Below are 14,621 nucleotides of genomic sequence, written 5' to 3'. Positions count from 1 at the left end.
TCGGATCAGTGTCTTGGATCAAAGTGTCATACGGCACCTCAATGACGCGTATCTCTCTTGGTTTTGCAGGGGCTGTGCGGATCGCCTTTGGCATCGGACCGGCATTTGAGGTGAGCTGGGGTGGCGGCGAGGAGGCATCTGGGGCAGGTGATTTCTCAGCAGCGCAATGGTAATTGTGTGTCTCTCGGTATCTTAGGTTAGCAAGAGCGATGAGGGCCGCAGCGTCCCATTGTGGACCCAGTAGGTGAGCGGAGAATCCCGGTGCTTCTGAGGGGGATGCTGTGGATGATGTTGGTGTTGGCCAGCACGATGCTTCCCATCAGAACTGTTTGTGGGTTTTCTTTTTTTGCAGACGAGGAAGCGGAACTGGACGACTGCAGGAGCTTCCCAGTTAGCCAATGCGCGTTCATGTTGAGCATGGATTCAGACCCTCAACCCTCTTAAAGCTAAGCTGAGGGATTGGGGAGGGTCTGGAGGGAGGGGACCACGGTTGGGCATTGCAGGGAGGGTTTGTGAAGTTAGTGTAGGGGAGAGGGCTGTGCAGGAGCAGGCCCCTTTGGGCATGTAAAGGAAAGGAAGGGGTTTGTCTTCAGCCCAAGTGGGCAGGGCAGTTCCAGCCCGTGTCTGTGGTGCTGTGTCGTTTGTGTTGACTGCCTTTTGTTTCTTAGACCTTACCAGGGTCTCAACATCCTCATTGTTCCTCATGGTCAAGGAGCACATTATGCACATCAGGCACCACCCCTGGGGTCTTGAATGCCCATACTCATCGGCATAGTGCCAATTGGGTGTGTCTCTTCTTGCCTTAGAAGCGTAAAGCATGGATCGATCTCGCGCCTTGGAAGTTTCTAGTTGGTTCTCTTTCGCAGTGTTCCAGGCTGTGCCAGCAGCTCTTCTCTCTAGCGGTCCGTTTTCATGGACTGTGGGACTTGTTCCCTGCATCCTTACCATCTTAGGTCTTGAAGCTGGGCTTCTTGCTCATCCGTCGTCTCCATTTTGACCGTAACTTCTAAGGGACCATTGGGTTCTCCTGTTTTTCTGGGGCTGCCGTGGAGTCTCCTCGCTCGGGGCCGTTGCGGCCCTGTCGGTCTCCTTGTCCGACAGCTTCTCTCGTCCAGCAGTCATTGCTCTTGCAGAGTTTTCTCTCTTCTTTGTATCCAGTTGTTTGTGGTGTTATGTGTACTGTTGGTCTGTGCCTATGTGTGTTTTGGCTTGGATCTGCTCTGCCCAGAGGTGTAGAGTCAGGGGTAGGTGGCATAGCGATAAGAGGCTGCAGTTAACAGGTCAACAGGCCTAGACTGTTTAGGCAGGGGCTGGGCGGTCAGCTTGGATGGAGCAGCCATCAGCAGGCAGTGTAGACTTTCATTTAAACAGTGTTTTACAGAGGTGACCGGAGTTGTGTGGGAGGGGCTGATCGGTGGCAGCAAAGCGGATTGAATATCAACAGTATGCAGGCTTCTATGTGTGGGGTCTAAAGTTTTTTCCTTTTTCCATTGTTTTTTCTTAATGGCAGTCTAGAGTTGGCCTCTAGATGGTAATCTGAAATCAAGCAATAGAGCTGGACTGTAAGCTCTTGGTCAGCCTTTGGGTGACACATTTATTACTTTTTTGCAGTTGCCTGTGGACAAGATGGGCACCAAAGAGCCATGGAGGTGGCGAGACGTGCGCCAAAAGAAGGTGGGTTGGTGCGTGACGTCGAGGGAAGACGTGACCGGTGGCTACATGACTCCATTTAGCTGGTGGTTTGTGTGTTATTTTGAAGGTGCGAAAGAATAAGCGCAGTGAGATATCGGCACCAGCGGTGACTTCAACAAGGTGAGCTATGACCAGTGGACTGAAGTATCCGTTACTTTTCAGGAGTCATATTGTTGGTGAAGCTATAAGCGTCCTTTGTTTGTGTTTTGTAGGTGGTACCTAATCTGCAGCATGGCAACACGTAAATGGCGGAGACAACACGGGTGAACAGCCAAGGTGTAAAGGCTGGGAGATGGCAGTTGGTGTGGGTAGACTGTGTGGTTTTGGGCAGTATCTCAGCATGCGTCTCTTTGCTGTGATTGTTGCAGATACCGCATGCAGACTCGGAGGGGCATGACAACATGCTGACCAGAGGTCTGAGAAGGTGAGACAATTGTGTGCTGGGTCAATGCGCAAGAGCAAATTATTGTGCAGCAACTCAGTGAAGCGTATCTCTTTTGGTTTTGCAGGGGCTGTGTGGGTTGATTTTGGCATTGGACAAGCTCTTGAGGTGAGCCAGAGCGGCAGTGTGGGGTGGGTGACTTATCACGGGCGCAAAAGTAATTTTGTCTCTTGGTATCTGAGCTAGCAGAAACGATGATGGCTGCAGTGTCTGACTCTGGAACGAGCAGGTGAGCAGAGCACCCGGGTGCTTCAGAGAAGGGGGTTGTTGTGGAAGAGGTTGGTCTTGGCCAGTGTGCTGCTTCCCGTCGGCACTGTTTCTGCGCTTTTGCCTTTTCAGATAACAAAGCAGAACCAGGCGAGTGCAGGAGCTTCCCAATTAGCCAACGTGCTTTTTTTTGAGGATGGATTCAGACCCCTGGCCCTCCAAAAGCTAAGTCGAGGGACTGGAGTCGAGGGAGGGGACCATGGCTGGGAATTGCAGGGAGGGCTTGTAAAGTTAGCATAGGGGAGAGGGCTGTGCAGGAGCTGGTCCCTTTGGGCATGTAAAGGGAAGGAAGGGGTTTCTCTTCAACCCAGTTGGCCAGGGCAGTTCCAGCCTGTGTCATCATTGCTATGTTGTTTTTGTGGTGTGTCTTGTGTCGCAGACCTTCCTCTGGTCTCGATATCCTTGTTTCTCTTTGCACTCACTAAGCTCATCGTATGCCTCCGTGCCATACCTGGGGTCTCGAATGCATGTACTCATTGGCACAGTGCCAATTCAGATCTTCTCTTGGTGCCTTACAAGCGTAAAGCGTGGATCGGTCTTGCATCTCTCTTTGGCGGCGGTGTTCCAGGCTGTGCCAGCAGCTCTTCTCTCTTCTCGTACGTTTCTATGGACTGTGGGACTTCTTCCCTGCATCCTTACGCTCTTAGGTCTTGAAGCCGGGCTTCTTGCACATCCATCGTCTCCATGTTGACCGTAACTGCTTGTAACGGACCATTGTGTTCTAATCCGGTTTTCTGGGGCTGCCGCGGAGCCTCCTCGCTCTGGGCCAATGCGGCCCTGTCGGTCTCCTTGTCTAACAGCATCTCCCGTCAGGGAGTCATTCTTCTTGTGGAGGAGAGTTTTCTCTCATCTTGAATCCCATTGTTTGTGGTGTTGTGTGTAATGTTGGTCTGTGCCTGTGCGTGCTTGCCTTGGAACTGCTCTGCCCAGGGCAACTGGGGAATCCATAAATGGCAGGGGCAGAGTGGGTGAGCAGCCAAATAAAGGAGTAGGAGATTGGAATTGATGCAGGCAAGCTTTGTTTTTGGGCAGTATCTCAGCATGCGCTCTTTGCTTTGATTTTATTGCAGGTGCCGCACATATCCTCAGAGGGGCGAAGCAGCATGCTGACAAGAGGTCTGAGAAGGTGAGGTAGTTGTGTGCCGGGTCAGTGTGTGAGAGCAAATTATTGTGCAGCAGCTCAGTGAGCGGTGTCTCTCTTGGTTTTGCAGGGGCTGTGCCGGTCGCCTTTGGCATTGGACAACTGTTTGAGGTGAGCTGGGGTGGCAGCGAGGAGGAGCATCGAGTGCGTGACTTCTCACGGGCATAATAGTAATTTTGTGTCTCTTGGTATCTGATGCAGCAGAAGTGACGATGGCACAGCATCTGACCCTGGAGTGAGCAGGTGAGCGGAGTACCCGGGTGCTTCTGAGGAGGGGGTTGTTGTGGAAGAGGTTGGTCTTGGCCAGTGTGATGCTTTCTGTCGGCATTGTTTCTGGCTCTTTTCCTTTTCAGATGACAAAGCAGAACCAGGCGAGTGCAGGAGCTTCCCAATTAGCCAATGTGCTTTTTGTTGAGGATGGATTCAGACCGCTGACCCTCCAAAAGCTAGGTCGAGGGACTGGGGCTGGAAGAATCTGGAGGGAGGGGAACACAGTTGGGCAATGCTGGCAGGGCTTATAAAGTTAGCGTAGGGGAGAGCTGCGCAGGAGCGGGCCTCTCTAGGCATGTAAAGCGAAGGGGGTTTCCTTCATCCTTGGACTAGTATGGGCGGGGCAGTTCCAGCCTGCGTCTGTGGTGCTATGTTGTTTTTGTGGTGTCTTCTGTGTCGTAGACCTTCCTCTGTTCTCGATGTCCTTGTTTCTGTTTGCACTCAAGAAGCTCATCAGGTGCCTCGGATGCCATTTCTAGGCCCTCAAATGCCTGTACTCATTGGATAGTGCCAGCTGGGAGGTTCTCTTCTTGGCTTACAAATGTAAAGCATGGATCGCTCTTGTGTCTTGAAAACTTCTGGTCAGTTCTCTTTGGCGGTGTCGTTCCAGGCTGTGTCAGCAGCTCTTCTCTCTACTGGTCCATTGTCATCGACTGTGGGAGTTTTTCCTGGAATCGTTATGCTCTTAGGTCTTGAAGACGGGTTTCTTACACATCCATCATCTCCATTTTGACCGTAACTTCTTGTAAGGGACCATTTGGTTCTACTGTTTCTCTGGGGCTGCCATGGAGGCTCCTCGTTCTTGGCTGTTGCGGCCACGTCGGTCTCCTTGTCCGACAGCTTCTCTCGTCCGGCAGTCGTTCTTCTTGCAGAGAGTTTTCTCTCTTCTTTGAATCCAAATGTTTGTGGTGCTTTGTGTAATGTTGGTCTGTGTCTGTGTGTGCGTTTTGGCTTGGAGCTGCCCTGCCCAGGGGTATATTCAGGGGTAGGTGTCATAGCGACAAGAGGCTGTGGTTAATAGGTTGCCAGGCCTAGACTGTTTAGGCAGAGGCTGGGAAGTGAGCTCGGATGGAGCGGCCGTTGGCAGACAGTGTGGACTGTCATTTCAACAGTGTTTTACAGAGGTGATGGGAGTCATGTGGGAGGAGCTGATCATCAGCAGCAAAGCAGATTGAATGTTGACGGTGGTAAGGCTTATGCATGGGGGGGGGCTTTAACTTTTGCCTTTTATTCCTTTATGTAATGGCAGGCTGTATTTTGGACTCTAGGTGCTATTCCAAAATCAAATCAATACATCTGGAATTGTTAATGTCTTAAGCAGCATATGGGTGACTTGTTCAATACTTATTTCAGGTGCCAGGGAACAAGATGGGCACCAAAGACCAACGGAGGCGCTGAGCAGAGCGTCATTAGGAGGTGGGTTGGCGCGTGGTGTTGAAGGGAAGACATGATTAGTGGCTATACGACTGCCTTACAGTTGGTGGTTTGTTTTTTTTCCAATATTGTAGGTGCAAAGCGACGAGTGAAGCATGATATCGGCACCAGGGGTGACTCAGGCAAGGTGAGCAATGAATAGTAGGCTGAAGTAGCAGTTATTTTTCTGGAGTGCTGTTGTTGGTGAAATTACCATCCCTGTTTGTGTTTCCCAGGTGGTACCCGAGCCTCAGCATGGCAACATGTAATTGTCAGGGGCAACACGGGTGAGCAGCCAAGGTAAAGGAGCAGGAGGTGGGAATCGGTGTGGCAGGTGGCAGTTTTGGGCAGTATCTCAGCACGTGTCTTCTGTTTTCTTTTTGTAGGTGCCACACATAGTCCTGAAGGGGCAAAGCAGCATGCTGACAAGAGGTCCGAGAAGGCGAGGCGGTTGTGGACCGGGTCAGTGTGTAAGAGCAAAGTACTGTGCAGCAACTCAGTGAGATGTCTCTGTCTTGGTTTTGCAGGGGCCGTGCGGGCCGCCGTTGGCATTGGACAAGCTCTTGAGGTGAGTCAGGGTGGCAGCGAGGAGCATAGGGCAGGTGACTTCTCACGGGTGCAATGATCATTTTGTGTGTCTTGGCATCTTAGGTTGCAGAGGCGATTATGGCTGCAGTGTCCGACTCCGGAAAGAACAAGTGAGCAGCAGAGCATCCTGGTGCTTCTGAGGAGGGGATTGTTGTGGAAGAGGTCGGTCTTGGTCAGTGTGATGCTTACTGTCAGCACCATGTGTGGTCTGTGATGTCCTCATCTTTTTTTCTTTTTCAGATGACGAAGCAGACCTATTGACTGCAGGAGCATCCCAATTAGCCAACATGCTTGTTGTCGAGGATGGATTCAGACTCCTGGCCCTCCAAAAGCTAAGTCGAGGGACCGGGGCTGGGAAGGGTTTGGAGGGAGGGGACCACAGTTGGGCATTGCGGGCAGGGCTTGTAACATTAGTGCGGGGGAGAGGGCTGCGCAGGAGCGGGCCCCTCTGGGCACAGAAAGGGACCGAGTTTCCCTGCATCCTAGGACTAGCATGGGCAGGGCAGTTCCAGCCTGTGTCATCAGTGCTATGTTGTTGTTGTGGTGTGTCTTGTGTCGCAGACCTTCCTCTGGTCTCGATATCCTTGTTTCTCTTTGCACTCACAAAGCTCATCGTATGCCTCCGTGCCATACCTGGGGTCTCGAATGCATGTACTCATTGGCACAGTGCCAATTCAGATCTTCTCTTCTTGCCTTACAAGCGTAGAGCGTGGATCGGTCTTGCATCTTTCTGTTGCGGCATCGTTCCAGGCTGTGTCGGCAGCAGCTCTTCTCTCTTCCGGTCCATTTTTATGGACTGTGGGACTTCTTCCCTGCATCCTTACGCTCTTAGGTCTTGAAGCCGGGCTTCTTGCACATCCATCGTCTCCATTTTGACCGTAACTTCTTGTAACGGACCATTGTGTTCTAATCCGGTTTTCTGGGGCTGCTGCGGAGCCTCCTCGCTCTGGGCCATTGCGGCCCTGTCGGTCTCCTTGTCCAACAGCATCTCCCGTCAGAGTAATTCTTCCTCTGGAGGAGCGTTTTATCTCTTGAATCCCATTGTTTTTGGTGTTGTGTGTAATGTTGGTCTGTGCCTGTGTGTGCTTGCCTTGGAACTGCTCTGCCCAGGGCAACCATGGAATCCGTAAATGGCAGGGGCAGAGTGGGTGAGCAGCCAAATAAAGCAGCAGGAGATTGGAATGGATGCAGGCAAGCTTTGTTTTTGGGCAGTATCTCAGCATGCGCTGTTTGCTTTGATTTTATTGCAGGTGCCGCACATATCCTCAGCGGGGCGAAGCAGCATGCTGACAAGAGGTCTGAGAAGGTGAGGTAGTTGTGTGCCGGGTCAGTGTGTGAGAGCAAATTATTGTGCAGCAGCTCAGTGAGGGGTGTCTCTCTTGGTTTTGCAGGGGCTGTGCCGGCCGCCTTTGGCATTGGACAACTGTTTGAGGTGAGCTGGTATGGCAGCGAGGAGGAGGGTCAAGCGCGTGACTTCTCATGGGCATAATAGTAATTTTGTGTCTCTTGGTATCTGTTGCAGCAGAAGTGATGATGGCAAAGCGTCCGACTCTGGAACGAGCAGGTGAGCAGAGCACCCGGGTGCTTCTGAGGAGGGGGTTGGCGTTTGCCAGTGTGATGCTTCCTGTCAGCACTGTTTCTGGCTTTTTTCCTTTTCAGATGACAAAATGGAACCAGGCGAGTGCAGGAGCTTCCCAGTTAGCCAATGTGCTTTTTGTTGAGGATGGATTCAGACCCCTGACCCTCCAAAAGCTAAGTTGAGGGACTGGGACTGGAAGAATGTGGAGGGAGAGGAACACGGTTGGGCATTGTGGGCAGGGCTTATAAAGTTAGCGTAGGGGAGCGCTGTGCAGGAGCGGGCCTCTCTAGGCATGTAAAGCGAAGGGGGTTTCCTTCATCCTTGGACTAGTATGGGCAGGGCAGTTCCAGCCTGTGTCTGTGGTGCTATGTTGTTTTTGTGGTGTCTTCTGTGTCATAGACCTTCCTCTGTTCTTGATGCCCTTGTTTCTGTTTGCACTCAATAAACTCATCAGGTGCCTTGGATGCCATTTCTAGGCCCTCAAATGCCTGTACCTATTGGATAGTGCCAACTGGGAGGTTCTCTTCTTGGCTTACAAATGTAAAGCATGGATCAGTCTTGTGTCTTGAAAACTTCTGGTCAGTTCTCTTTGGCAGTGTCGTTCCAGGCTGTGTCAGCAGCTCTTCTCTCTACCGGTCCATTGTCATGGACTGTGGGAGTTTTTCCTGGAATCCTTATGCTTTTAGGTCTTGAAGACAGGTTTCGTACACATCCATCATCTCCATTTTGACCGCAACTCCTTGTAAGGGACCATTTGGTTCTACTGTTTCTCTGGGGCTGCCATGGAGGCTCCTCATTCTCGGCTGTTGCGGCCACGTCGGTCTCCTTGTCCGACAGCTTCTCTCGTCCGGCAGTCATTGTTCTTGCGGAGAGTTTTCTCTCTTCTTTGAATCCAATCGTTTGTGGTGTTGTGTGTAACGTTGGTCTGTGCCTGTGTGTGCGTTTTGGCTTGGAGCTGCCCTGCCCAGGGGTATATTCAGGGGTAGGTGTCATAGCGATAAGAGGCTGTGGTTAATAGGTTGACAGGCCTAGACTGTTTAGGCAGAGGCTGGGAAGTGAGATCAGATGGACCGGCCGTCGGCAGACGGTGTGGACTGTCATTTCAACAGTGTTTTACAGAGGTGATGGGAATCATGTGGGAGGGGCTGATCATCAGCAGCAAAGCAGATTGAATGTTGACGGTGGTAAGGCTTATGCATGGGGGGGGCCTTTAAGTTTGGCCCTTTATTCCTTTATGTAATGGCAGGCTGTATTTTGGACTCTGGGCGCTATTCCAAAATCAAATCAATACGTCTGGAATTGTTAATGACTTAAGCAGCATACGGGTGACTTGTTCAATACTTATTTCAGGTGCCAGGGAACAAGATGGGCACCAAAGACCAACGGAGGCGCTGAGCAGAGCGTCATTAGGAGGTGGGTTGGCGCGTGGTCTTGAAGGGAAGACATGATTAGTAGCTATACGACTGCCTTACAGTTGGTGGTTTGTTTTTTTTTTTTCAATATTGTAGGTGCAAAGCAACGAGTGAAGCATGATATCGGCACCAGGGGTGACTCAGGCAAGGTGAGCAATGAGTAGTAGGCTGAAGTAGCAGTTATTTTTTCTGGAGCGCTGTTGTTGGTGAAATTACCATCCCTGTTTGTGTTTCCCAGGTGGCACCTGAGCCTCAGCATGGCAACATGTAAATCTCGGGGGCAATACAGGTGAGCAGCCAAGGTAAAGGAGCAGGAGGAGGGAACCGGTGTGGCAGGTGGCAGTTTTGGGCGGTATCTCAGCACGTGTCTTCTGTTTTCTTTTTGTAGGTGCCACACATAGTCCTGAAGGGGCAAAGCAGCATGCTGACAAGAGGTCCGAGAAGGCGAGGCGGTTGTGGACCGGGTCAGTGTGTAAGAGCAAAGTACTGTGCAGCGACTCAGTGAGATGTCTCTGTCTTGGTTTTGCAGGGGCCGTGCGGGCCGCCTTTGGCATTGGAGAAGCTCTTGAGGTGAGTCGGGGTGGCAGCGAGGAGCGTAGGGCAGGTGACTTCTCACAGGTGCAATGATCATTTTGTGTGTCTTGGCATCTTAGGTTGCAGAGGCGATTATGGCTGCAGTGTCCGACTCCGGAAAGAACAAGTGAGCAGCAGAGCATCCTGGTGCTTCTGAGGAGGGGATTGTTGTGGAAGAGGTCGGTCTTGGCCAGTGTGATGCTTACTGTCAGCACCATGTGTGGTCTGTGATGTCCTCATCTCTTTTTCTTTTTCAGATGACGAAGCGGACCTATTGACTGCAGGAGCATCCCAGTTATCCAACATGCTTGTTGTCGAGGATGGATTCAGACTCCCGGCCCTCCAAAAGCTAAGTCGAGGGACCGGGGCTGGGAAGGGTTTGGAGGGAGGGGACCACAGTTGGGCATTGCGGGCAGGGCTTGTAACATTAGTGCGGGGGAGAGGGCTGCGCAGGAGCGGGCCCCTCTGGGCACAGAAAGGGACCGAGTTTCCCTGCATCCTAGGACTAGCATGGGCAGGGCAGTTCCAGCCTGTGTCATCAGTGCTATGTTGTTGTGGTGTGTCTTGTGTCGCAGACCTTCCTCTGGTCTCGATATCCTTGTTTCTCTTTGCACTCATAGCTCATCGTATGCCTCCGTGCCATACCTGGGGTCTCGAATGCATGTACTCATTGGCATAGTGCCAATTCAGGTCTTCTCTTCTTGCCTTACAAGCGTAAAGCGTGGATCAGTCTAGCATCTTTCTGTTGCGGCATCGTTCCAGGCTGTGTCGGCAGCAGCTCTTCTCTCTTCCGGTCCATTTTTATGGACTGTGGGACTTCTTCCCTGCATCCTTACGCTCTTAGGTCTTGAAGCCGGGCTTCTTGCACATCCATCGTCTCCATGTTGACCGTAACTTCTTGTAACGGACCATTGTGTTCTAATCCGGTTTTCTGGGGCTGCCGCGGAGCCTCCTCGCTCTGGGCCATTGAGGCCCTGTCGGTCTCCTTGTCCAACAGCATCTCCCGTCAGGGAGTCATTGTTTTTGCGGCGAGTTTTCTCTCTTCTTGAATCCCATTGTTTGTGGTGTTGTGTGTAATGTTGGTCTGTGCCTGTGCGTGCTTGCCTTGGAACTGCTCTGCTCAGGGAAACCAGGGAACGCGTAAATGGCAGGGCCAGGGTGGATGACCAGCTAAGGTACAGGAGCAGAAGGTTGGGATTGATGCAGGCAAGCTTTGGCTTTCGGCAGTATCTCAGCATGTGCCGTTTGCTTTGATTTTATTGCAGGTGCCGCACATATCCTCGGAGGAGCAAAGCAGCATGCTGACACGAAGTCTGAGAAGGTGAGGCAGTTGTGGGCCCGGTGAGCGTGTGAGAGCAAATTATTGTGCAGCAACTAAGTGAGGGGTGTCTCTCTTGGTTTTGCAGGGGCTGAGCGGGCCGCCTTTGGCATTGGACAACTGTTTGAGGTGAGCTGGGGCGGTAGCAAGGAGGAGTGTGGGTCGGGTGACTTCTCATGGGTGCAATGATCATTTTGTGTCTCTTGGTATCTCAGGTATCGGAAGCAATGATGGCTGCAGCGTCCGAGTCTGGAACGAGCAGGTGAGCAGAGCACCCCAGTTCTTCTGAGGAGGGGGTTTTTGTGGAAGAGGTTGGTCTTGGCCAGTGTGATGCTTACTGTCAGCAGCGTTTCTGGGTTTTCTCTTTTTCAGTGATGAAGTGCAACCTGGTGACTGCAGGAGCATCCCAGATACGTAATGCATTTTTGGTCGAGGTTGGATTTAGAGCCCACATCCCTCTGAAAGCTAAGTCCAGGGGCTTGGAAGGGTCTGGAGGGAGGGGACAAGGGTTGGGCATTTCAGGGAGAGCTTGTGGAGCTAGCGTAGGGGAGAGGGCTGTCCAGGAACAGGCCACTTTGGGCGGATCAAGGGAAGGGGTTTCTCTGTAGCCCAAGGGGGCAGGGTAGTTCCAGAACCGTGTCTGTGGCGGTGTGTCATCTGTGTGGTCTGTGTTTTGTGTCTTGGATTTTACCTGTGTCTCAACATTGTCATTGCTGTCTGTGCTCAATGAGCACATTATGCATATCAGGTGCCATTCCTAGGGTCTGGAATGCCTGTACTCTTTGGCATAGTGTCCATTGGGCGCTTCTCATCTTACGTTTTGCGCATAAAGCATGGATCGGTGTCACATCTTGGAAGTTTCCCATCAGTTCTCTTTTGCGGTGTCATCTCAGGCTGTGTCAGCAGCTCTTCTCTCTTCCGGTCCATTTTCATGGACTGTGGGACTTCTTCCCTGCGATCTTACGTTCTTAGGTCTTGAAGCCAGCTTCTTGCAGATCCATCGTCTCTGTTTAGAGCGTAACTTCTTGTAATGGACCATTCTGTTCAGCTCTTGCTCTTCTGGGGCTGCCGTAGAGCCTCCTTGTTCTGGGCCATAGTGGCCCTGCTGGTCGTCTTGCAGGACAGCATTTCCCGTTGGGGAGTCATTCTTCTTGCCGAGAGTTTTCTCTGTTCTTTGAATCCCATTGTTTGTGGTGGTGTGTGTAATGTTGGTCTGTGTCTGTGTGTGTGTGTTTTGTTTCGTGCTTGTCTGCCCAGGGGTGTAGAGTGAGGGTTAGGTGGCATAGCGATAGGAGATTATGCTTAATCTGTTGATAGGCCTCGACTGTTGAGGCAGCGGTTGGGTAGCGAGCTCGCACGGAGTTGCTCCTTGGCAGGCTGTGCAGTCTATCATTTCAACAGTGTTTTGAAGTGATGATGGGAGCTATGTGGGAGGGGATGATCAGCAGCGGCAAAGAAGACTGAATGTTGACAGTGTTCAGGCTTGTAGGTGTGGGGCCTCAAGTTTAGTTTTGTTGGGGGGTTTGTTTTTAATTGCAAGCTTTTGTTGGACTCTAGGCAGTATTCCAAAATGCTACTGATATTGCTTGTCTTCCTAAGTTACGTATCAGCAACTGGGTATTTTGTGGAAGGGAGCGGTGTTTGCTAATGTGATGCTTCCAGTCAGTAATGTTAGTGAGTCGTGTTTGTTTATATATGTTACGCAGATACTGACGTAGAACATGTGGAATGCAGGAGCATCTAATTTTATGATGTGCTCAATGAGGATGGATTCCGCATCCTTCCCTCAAAGGTAAGTCCAGGGCCAAAGCTGTGGGTGGGGTGAGGCCGGCAGGAGGTGTAACACCAGGGTTGCGGAGGGAGCTGTTAAAGGTCTGTTAAGTTTGGGGCGGACAGAGGTCCTGGCATCTGTCCTTTAGGGTGTGACTGTTGTGGCCTGTGTGTTTTTCCCTGTGTCATTTGTGTTGTGTGATTAGTCTTGTATGTGATGCTTTGTACAGGTATCTACGTTCTGCACTCTTGTGCACTTTGGTCGGTGTGCACTGGGTGTCTCTAGCTTCGCTGCTTTGGCCTGGAGCCTTGGTCAAGCGTTCGTCATCTTGCGATTGGAGCTTAAGGTGTGGTTTTCATCAGAGGTCTTTCTGGAGAGTCCCCTTTGCGGAGGTGATCTAGGCCGCCGTGAAAGCTCTGCTCATGGCAGTTCTGCTACCATAGAGTTCCCCTGCAGCATTTCATCTCTGCCTCGTTACGGGCTCAGGTCTTACATCCTGGCTTCTCAGAACTCCGTATCGGTTTTGACCACCATCTGCGACTGCATCGTTTTGCAGCGTTTTGTGTTCTTTTCAACTGTATTATTATGCCTCGTATCGCATGCCATGTGAGTGTCTCGCACTGAATAGTCCTTTATTGTGTGTTGTATTGCCGTGCTCCATTTCTATTGAATTGTACGGCCCTGTATTTCTTTCCTGTAGCACTGTTTGGTTTTTTTTGTATTGCCTTGTATTGCTCTGTATTGTTGTTGTGTTGTAGCGCTCTATATTTGAATTTTTATTTCAATGTTTGGGCGTGTTGCACTGCAGCACTCACTACTTGCATGGACTGCTATCGGAGACTGTATTGCCTTGTATGAACTTGTATTGTGTTTTGTAATGTGGAGCTCTGTATTTGAATATGTATAGGCTTGTATAGCTGTGTATTATTTTTTTTCTTGTGGATCTCTGTAATTGATCTAGCAATGCATTGTTTGTGTCTGTACCGGTCTTGGATTGCAGCGCTCTGTACTTGTAGCGAGCGATACCTGGGATCGTCTTGCATTGCACGGCTCTGTACTGCGTTTTGTATTGCATTGCATCAATCTGTACTTGTGTCGAATGTTACCTGAGAGCGTCCCGCTTTGTATGATGCTGTATTGCGTTGTTTTACTGCAGCACTCTGTACTTGATTTTGCATTGCAGTGCTTGTGTGCGTATCGATCTGGCATTACAGTGCTCTGTATTTGTATTCTCTGTTCTTGGAGACTGTCTTGCCTTGTAATGAGGGCCGTGTTGCGTTTTGTAACGTGGAGCTCTGTATTTACTGGATATTGCATTGTATATCTCTGTGTCAGTCTTGCATTGCAGCGCTCTTTATGGATGCTCTCTGAGACGGTTAAGCATTGTATGGGTCCGTGTTACGGTTTGTCTTGTCGGTTATGTAAGAGTGCGTTGCATCGTATGGCATTAATCTTGCCAGTGTTCTCCGGTTCTGCGTTTAAGTCTATACGGTATGGCATTGCGGTGTCAGGGTCGAGGCCGGGAGCGACTCGGAGGTCTTTACGCATGTGAGATGGAGTCAAGCCGATCGCGATTGGATCGAGAGCTAGCATGAGGTAAATTTGTAACTCGGCAATGTCTTCCCTATTGGCTTTGCAGGCACTTTGCAGCAAGCCTCCAGAAACAGTTGAGATGAGGTCTGAGGTGCAGCGTGACGGGCCTCAGCAGTCGGTTGCTTTGGTGCTCATCAGTTACTAGGATGCTCTGGATTTCTTAACTGTCACAGAGGACTCTGACTGTTAATCTTGGTTTTGGAGCGGAGCTGCAGAGGGCCATCTTATATTCTGGGTGCGGTGTCTGTTAAGGAGGCTCGTGTTCTGTTTTCGCACGTGACAGAGCAGCACAAGGTGCTTGTAGAGCATCAGGCATATTGTCATGGTACTGCAATTGCAGCAGCTGACAGCAGTGTCTACGCAAGTTTGAGTTATTGACGTGGCGCCAGTTGAGCACATCTTGTTTCACGGAATGATGTGCCAGGGCAGTGCCACTAGACGGATCTAGCATCATTTGTGCACTAGGCTAGTCTGCTGTGCAGCTTGGGCTTTACCAGCAGGTGTTTCCTCGCTGACTGTTCTTGACAGCTATCCCAGGGGTTTATTTCCTGCGGCATCCTAG

The 14,621-nt window shown here is 51.0% G+C and overlaps 2 long non-coding RNA genes across 3 annotated transcripts; both read left to right on the top strand.

Moving 5' to 3' along the window:
* The first annotated feature begins 2,328 nt into the window (after positions 1–2,328).
* On the top strand, positions 2,329–9,249 carry LOC142363894 (uncharacterized). 2 transcript variants are annotated; one of them, XR_012766028.1, is made up of 17 exons: positions 2,329–2,363; positions 2,474–2,491; positions 5,166–5,228; positions 5,321–5,373; positions 5,462–5,525; positions 5,612–5,657; positions 5,753–5,793; positions 5,877–5,975; positions 6,054–6,149; positions 7,064–7,119; positions 7,205–7,245; positions 7,339–7,377; positions 7,473–7,490; positions 8,743–8,805; positions 8,901–8,953; positions 9,043–9,093; positions 9,193–9,249. It is a non-coding gene; the product is annotated as an uncharacterized LOC142363894 (long non-coding RNA). The 2 variants fall into 2 exon arrangements; XR_012766027.1 differs by having other exon boundaries at positions 7,336–7,377.
* Positions 9,250–9,339: 90 nt separating this feature from the next.
* On the top strand, positions 9,340–11,106 carry LOC142363859 (uncharacterized). The gene is made up of 6 exons (XR_012766008.1): positions 9,340–9,374; positions 9,458–9,556; positions 9,635–10,698; positions 10,784–10,824; positions 10,911–10,957; positions 11,068–11,106. It is a non-coding gene; the product is annotated as an uncharacterized LOC142363859 (long non-coding RNA).
* The last annotated feature ends 3,515 nt before the right edge of the window (positions 11,107–14,621 follow it).

The sequence above is a fragment of the Opisthocomus hoazin genome, chromosome 21 (assembly GCF_030867145.1).
Source record: "Opisthocomus hoazin isolate bOpiHoa1 chromosome 21, bOpiHoa1.hap1, whole genome shotgun sequence".
NCBI classification, from domain to species: Eukaryota; Metazoa; Chordata; class Aves; order Opisthocomiformes; family Opisthocomidae; genus Opisthocomus; species Opisthocomus hoazin.
Note: the sequence above shows the minus strand (reverse complement) of the source record. Positions and strands in the feature narration are given on the sequence as shown.